Consider the following 6,991-nt stretch of genomic DNA (forward strand, 5'->3'; position numbering starts at 1 on the left):
TGCGGCCGCGGGGCACCATGGGAAGGGGGTCATGCAGCCCGCGCGCCATGGCGGGCGGCGAGGGGAGGCTGGGCCCTGGCGAGGGGAGGCCGGGCCCTGGCGAGGGGAGGCTGGGCCCTGGCGAGGGGAGGCCGGGCCCTGGCGAGGCAGCGCTGCGGCCGTGTCTGGCTGCAATCTCCCGCTACCCTCAGCCTCCCTCAGCGCAGGGAGACTTGGGGTGAGGCCATGCACTGGGCCTTTGGCTGGACATGGCCTCCTGCGAGACCACCCTGCTCGCCTCACCACTGCTGTTGTGGTGGTCTCAGGCAGCGGCTTGTGCCACCCAGCCCCTTCAGAAACAGCCCAGTGTGGTGGTTATCCAGGTGTCAGCGGCCCCTTGGTACCAAGCCAAGGGCAACAGGAAAAGATTTAAGATGTAGCGACCTAAGTGTAAGCCACATACGTGGTTTGGGCAAAAATGCTATTGGAAGGCCATACACAAAAAAACAAATGTGGGGAGTGGCCCGTTGTGAGATATAAAATCCTATGTTTAGGGTATTTTTGCAACTTTGTTTTTAGTAATCTGCTTTTCTTCAAAGTCTTCCCAATTTCTTTCTCTTTTTGAAAATGCCATGGGTCCTTAATGCTCAGTCTGCATATTAGTTAATCTTGTTAGTAATCTTGCAATATATACAGGGGTTTTTTATACTAATTTGGAAAAGCTGAGCTAGAGAGCAACTAAATGATGACGGTTCCTTATGGTTATCTTACAAATCTTAACATCCAGGCTTCAGTTCCAACCAAGAGATGACCTTTTAAAATTAAACTTGCTGAAGTTTGTGTTCTGCATTATCTGATCAAAAGCAACTCTACAACGTTTGTTCCTGCTTCAAACTGACAAGTACATTGTTTCTTGTGTTTCTTATTTTTCCGACCAGGTTCCGTCCTATCCTCTTGAAGGGAAGCCGACGAAAGCTTTAAGACCACAAGAGGGCATGGTCTCTTTTACGTTTAATACACTTGACTGCTCTCCATGCCAGTCACAACATCTGAACAGCACAGCTTCACGCCGGCGTGCAAATTTATTACGTTGGAGATGTTCCAGCTTCTTCTATTGAAAACTGAAATAATTCCACAGTGCACACAGCATCTTTGTCGCTTCTTCGCCCTGTCCTCTGCTGCACAAGAGCCGATTATTCACAAAGGTGTTGATGAGTTACGCAAGACAGACTATTGTCTGCCTCACGCAGTACAAGGCTACCAAGGTCATTTGATATTATCAAAGAGCTGGTAAGTTAGGATGGATTTGAAATAGCTCCAGCATGGCAAAATCCTGGAGTCATCCTTTGCCTTGGAAAGACCTTGTTCTTCTAAGGACGTGGTGACATGAAGGTGAGAATCCAGTGTACTCCATTGTACCTCAGACCTCTGTGTGCCTTACATGCAATAATAGTCTCATCTGGGTCTCCAATCTGCATTCCTTCTGTTAAAACAAATGTAACCCAAAGTTACTGTATTTGCCTTCTTCCTTGGGGAAGAAGAACTGATGTGTTGATTTGTTTCTTTGCTGTTTCTGAGATTATTTTTCTTCATTTGGAAACATTCATGCATTTCCTTTTGAAAAGGTCTCCTAAATGGTGTTACTAGTGTTGGGTTTTTTTCAGGCCTGAAGAATAACAGTAACTTCAAGTACACTTCCATTTTGAAAAGTGACTGTAAAATGGTATCGTAGGACTCCTCCTTTTTGCTTCTCACTAAGGCTGTGCCAGGACTGGTTGCAGCCATAGAAGCAAATATGTGCCTATATTTGGAGGAAATAATGGGAATCTTTAAAAAGCAGTATCTTTCATTGTTCCTCAGCAGAGAAACAGGTTGACTTTGCCAGTTTACTCACGTAGATTTGCATATTCGAAGCTATGTTCAGGACAGATATTGGTGCACTACTCTGAAAACTCCCGTGTCTTTGGCCCTGCTTAGTAAAGCAGATAGGCACAGGTTGGAGAAGTCAGCCGAGGACTTGTTCACAGCTAACAGAGCTAGAAGTCTTGCAGCGTCAAGAAGAAGGAGGCCTTAGGCAGGGAACTGTCCCCTATGTAAAGGAGCCTTGTTTTCCTGCCTGTTAAAAGGCAGGTGAAGCTCTTTACATTTCTCACTATTAAGTGAGTGAAGTTTCCGCATCCTCTTGCTTGAGGGAAAGTAAAACAGATTTGGGAGTTTTACTTCTAATTGCTGTGGTGCTTGTCCCGGCTGGGAGAGGCAAGCCTGCAGGAAGGAACAGTTTCAGCACGTGGCTGCTCTCTCCTTCGCTGCCATGTGTTTGAGATCAGACATCTCTCTGGGTGAAGCTGACTTAGGGGCTTACAGTCCCTTGAACTTCCTTGACTAATCTCCCATACGCTATGTGTGGTCAGTTAACAAGGATGAAGATGTTTCTCCTACCTAGAAGTCCTGCAAATTTTGAAACTTGGAATTTAGTTTGCAGGCTTGGAGGGAGAGTGGTGCTGTTTAGTGTTTATCATCATTGGTTGTATTCTGTCTTCTGTATCACTTGTTCAACTGCAGTGTCATGAGATGAGATAATTAATATTAAAGCACCCCTACTTGTTAGTTTACACATTTCTGATGCATTTAAAATCAGTAAAAAGGGCTGTTGACAACGCACAAGGGAAAATATAATTTTATATATTCTTTTTGCATCCAGAATTACTTTGCAAAGCTGATGGTGCACAGGGGACCAGACTCCTAGATGAAAACCAAGTCTTGCTGAAATCTGCGAGCTATTCCCAAGCACAGATTGCACCCTGAATGCATGTGGGCAGGAGCTGGATGAATAAGGAGGTAGTACTTCTTACTGCATCTACCATTGAAATAGAATAGATCTGGGCAACTGTTCAATACCAAAGTATAATGTAATTAATCTGTTCTTCTGATTACCTTTTTTTTTTCCCAGAAGTAAGTTAGGGCTTTACTCAGACCAACACTTCACCTAAACCTATCTCCAATACTTGCTGTAAGAGAAGAATAGGATGAACATAGCTGTTGTGTCACTTCAGTTTCCTCTTTATTAATGTTTAAGTGACTAACTCTGAATTCCTTAACTGTAGGATGTGATAGTTCAATAGTCTTGATGCCTCTCCAGCAATATGTACACACAAACAGAATGCAGGAAGTAAAGGACCTACAGAAAGAAACGTAATGAAAACAGAAAAAACCACCTTTGTCATACAAAGAAGAAGGGCAAGACAAAAGCCAAGTATAAGAAAACCATTTGAAAAATCCCACCACAAAAAACACCCTTGTGTTAGACTTCTGAAGCAGGTTCCAAAGAGCAAACTCCACAGTGTGTGGGACAAGAGCAGGACATTAATAAATAATGCATGTTCTCCATCACAGCGATTTTAATTTATCCTGTCAATGTGAGTTAATTAATAATTTAAAAGGGCACTGTGATCCTCATGTGGGAGGTCCTATAAAATAAAAATTCAAGCAGTTTAAGATGCAGTAGATTGCTGTCTATTAAAAAACATGTTAAGGGTTTTACTGTATTACTATTTAAATTATATTTTAAGCAGCAAGTTTTGATGTCCATTTAAGCATTATAGCGTGGCGTTTGCCATCCAAACATTGCAGGATTAAGTCCCATCAAGTACAGTAAAACCAGGGGAAGTAACTGATTATAAACACAAATAAAACTAACACAGATGTCTTTTATGAAATGCTAAGACTAAGCAAAAAGCACCACTTATATTTCAGTTTCTCTCATCCAAGCTTATTTTAATAATTCAGTTAAATTTTTAACTTTATAACTTTCACCACAGCCCTTCCCTTTTAAAATTACTTGAGATTGAAATTATTTAATTATTTTTACACATAAAAAATTATTGCTGTTCCTCAGAACAAAAGATATGAGAGTTTTCAGAGTAGTGCACCAATATCTGTCCCGAACCTAGCTACAAATATGCAAATCTGAGTGAGTAAACTGGTAAAGTCAACATGTTTCTCTGCAGCGGGTCAATGACAGAAATTCTGCCCATGGACACATCTCCTTTTGATGAAACAGTTCAATTTTATTTTTGGACATTTAAACTAAGTCAGAGTAGAATTAGCTTAATAACCATGGTCTTCATAAATCATGATGGACGAGGTGTTCGAGCTATTTGTTGGCTGAATGTGTGCTGCTCTTTCTGAATGCACCATATACAAGGCTTTTAACTGACTCGGATTTTAGCGTTTGGAAGTTTTTAGTAATAAAAAATGCTCAACAGAATTACTATCATGAAAGAACTTCTCTAGGAAGTGGTATAATTCCTGTTACTTTAAACTTTTAAAATGAGGAGAAAATCCTAAGAGCAAACAGTTTTGTATGTGCATTACTTGGTCTAAATATGTATCTTCAGCTTGATGCCATTCAAAACAATTTTACCACTGACCAAAAGTCAGAGTCACCATTAAACTACAATATTTTGTATTTTATAGAAAAGCTGGATGACTTGGGTGAGGTTCTAAAGGAATTGAGGGAGAAACTGATACACAAAATAAATTAGCTCTCCAGGATTTCAGATAGCTAGGATTTGGGAGGTTCTAGTTCCCCATCCTGAGATGGTGACCTTCTGACTCTGCATCTTCTCTTGACTCTTCCATGTGGAAAAGTCTGGTATCGTTGTCCTTTTCACATTAGTTTTCTGTTTGATGCTAACTACGCTGTCTGAACTTCTTTGTCTTTTCAAGGCAAACATTGGTTTTGCTCTATGACAGATCACTTTAAAAATTCAAGTGGACAGGCATTTTTAATTAGAGTCAAACCAAAGTCAAATAAGGCTGAAATAAACTGCATTCTGGTCTAGCACATTAGCCCTTAAATAAATAGTGAGAAGCCTGGGCTGTCTCTGTACAGCAGATGGCATTACAGGTAGTATTTATCATACTCCAATCCCAAGGCTAAGATAGTAGGGAGGGAGGATTGACGTCAGCTACAAGTGAATCAGTCTTAATACAAGCTGAAAAACTGCCTGTGCCTTCAACAGTTGATTACATTGTACAGCACTTCTGCTTAGCGCTCCCCATTGCATCTATTAGTCTGTCTGAGCAAGCCTAGCAGGAAGAGTTCATTTTGTTTTGCAGCTTAAATGAATTGATGTAAATGGATCTTGGACTTTGAGGTGGGAAGATTCCACCCAGCTGCAGTAACCAGGGGGATGCCCTTTGCCCCAGTTTTTGTGCCAAATTTGTGCATTCGAGAATTTTAAACAAATGTAACTTGGCAGGATATCGACCCTCAGGGTACAGGAATAATACCGAGTGAGAGAGCAGGGCATGTACTGGGAGGGATTTACAGGGAGATCTATCAGTACTGATACTGAACAGTGGGGAAACCCAATTCTGTCCAATTTCATTAAAAACGGTTGTTTTTTGTCCCACAGGAGCCGAGAGATCCTCTGAATGAAAACCAATAGCAATTTTTCATCTGGGTACAGCGTCATCGTGCAGGAGTGAAGGAGTTCAGCAAAGGTTACTAATTATCACGTAAATGACATAGTCTTCCGTGGCTGGGCAGACCTGGGTGGGTGACCAGGGATGGAGGGGGTATGGACTGCTCAGGGTAAGCCTTGGCTTGGGAGCCCTTACCGAAACACGGAGTCACGCTCTGCCAAGTCTGTTTGACAGCCTTGTGCTCATACCGAGTTTCTCAATCTCTGAGCCGTGGCTGATTGGCAAAGCGGTACGGAGAGCGTCCCGTCCAGCTCTGGGAAACACGTTGTGATGAGGCATGGAGAACTCGGGTTTAGTTGGAAGTGTGGTGGGGGATCACAGGTTGAGAAGCACCGCACACCCAGCCGCTGTAGGACAGATTACCTTGCACTAACCGGAGCTGCCTCAGGGCACCCTGGCACTGTAGGCAGTATTGAAATCTGCATTAAAGAAAAAGGGGTTAGGCCAGGCTGGACTTACTCTAGAAGGGACCTGGACAAGAAGGAGGAAGAATGAGAATGAGGGGAGGGTAAGAATGACTCTGTAGGGGAAACTCTGAAAATATGTGCTTCCCGTTCCTGCTAAAGATACGGGAGGGGGTGAGGCAGCAACGTTTGCTGCTGAGGAGAGCTACCTTGCAAGTACTGTTTGTCATCTCACACACCCTGACAGGCCTTGGCAGCAGCACACCCTTATCTCCAGCACGCTGGCAAATTTGGCTATGCGGCAGTTTCCTAATTCACCAAGGCTGGGCCTGGGTTGCTCTTTGTGTTCCTGCACTTTCCTTCTCCCCATTCTAACGGGCAGATTAATTTTTTAATAAGTTTGGATACAATTTCAGCTTTAGGCGGAAAATTTTCATGCATTGCTTAAGCCTTTAGCGGTTTAAAGGGGAGGAATATCGTCTCCGTCAAGATACACACCAAGTGAAATGCCTTCCGTCTCTTAATGCTATTATAATGACGTGCTTCAATAATGTTCCCCGTGGGTTGGGTTCGTGGAGTATGCCGCACAGCTTTTCCTTTCACTGGAGTCAGCTTGGTTCAGGTTTCACATCTACCTCTGCTTTATTTACACCCCTCTATTGTTTTGTTATTTACATATCTCGGGCTATACAATGCAGCAGCAGTCTCTCTACGCGTGTGTATGTGGAGGCATTAAACGAATTGGCGCACGTTGCGCAGAGCTACCTGCTAGGAACTTCCAAAGGGACGAGCCATTTCGCACGCCCACAAGCGGCACGGAAGACCGAGCTGCAGAAGGAATCAGGCCTTTTTGAACGTGGTGGGTCTTTAAAGCGTGGATGCCTTAAGTTGTCGGTGTCTTTGAAGTTGTCCAGGGGGACACCTGAAAGCCGTCTCCCTGCCTTTGTATCACGCTCACCTGCAATTACAATAATTTTAGTGGGTTTTGTGTGGTATCTGCATACTGTGGCCTTCTCGTGAGGGTTTTGTTTGGCATCTCGTGTCCCTTGCCGAAATGGATCAATGCTCCGCACTTTCGTGGATTTCCACAGAAACCACACAAACATCACGCGCCGCTG

General features: G+C 43.4%; 1 long non-coding RNA gene across 1 annotated transcript; it reads left to right on the top strand.

Annotated features, from left to right (window-relative positions):
- Nucleotides 1-125: 125 nt before the first annotated feature.
- LOC142090172 (uncharacterized) lies at nucleotides 126-6,302 on the top strand. Its single transcript, XR_012676436.1, has 4 exons — nucleotides 126-429; nucleotides 918-1,371; nucleotides 2,681-2,817; nucleotides 5,400-6,302. It is a non-coding gene; the product is annotated as an uncharacterized LOC142090172 (long non-coding RNA).
- Nucleotides 6,303-6,991: the final 689 nt, after the last annotated feature.

This window comes from Calonectris borealis, chromosome 18 (assembly GCF_964195595.1).
Source record: "Calonectris borealis chromosome 18, bCalBor7.hap1.2, whole genome shotgun sequence".
Taxonomy (NCBI): Eukaryota; Metazoa; Chordata; class Aves; order Procellariiformes; family Procellariidae; genus Calonectris; species Calonectris borealis.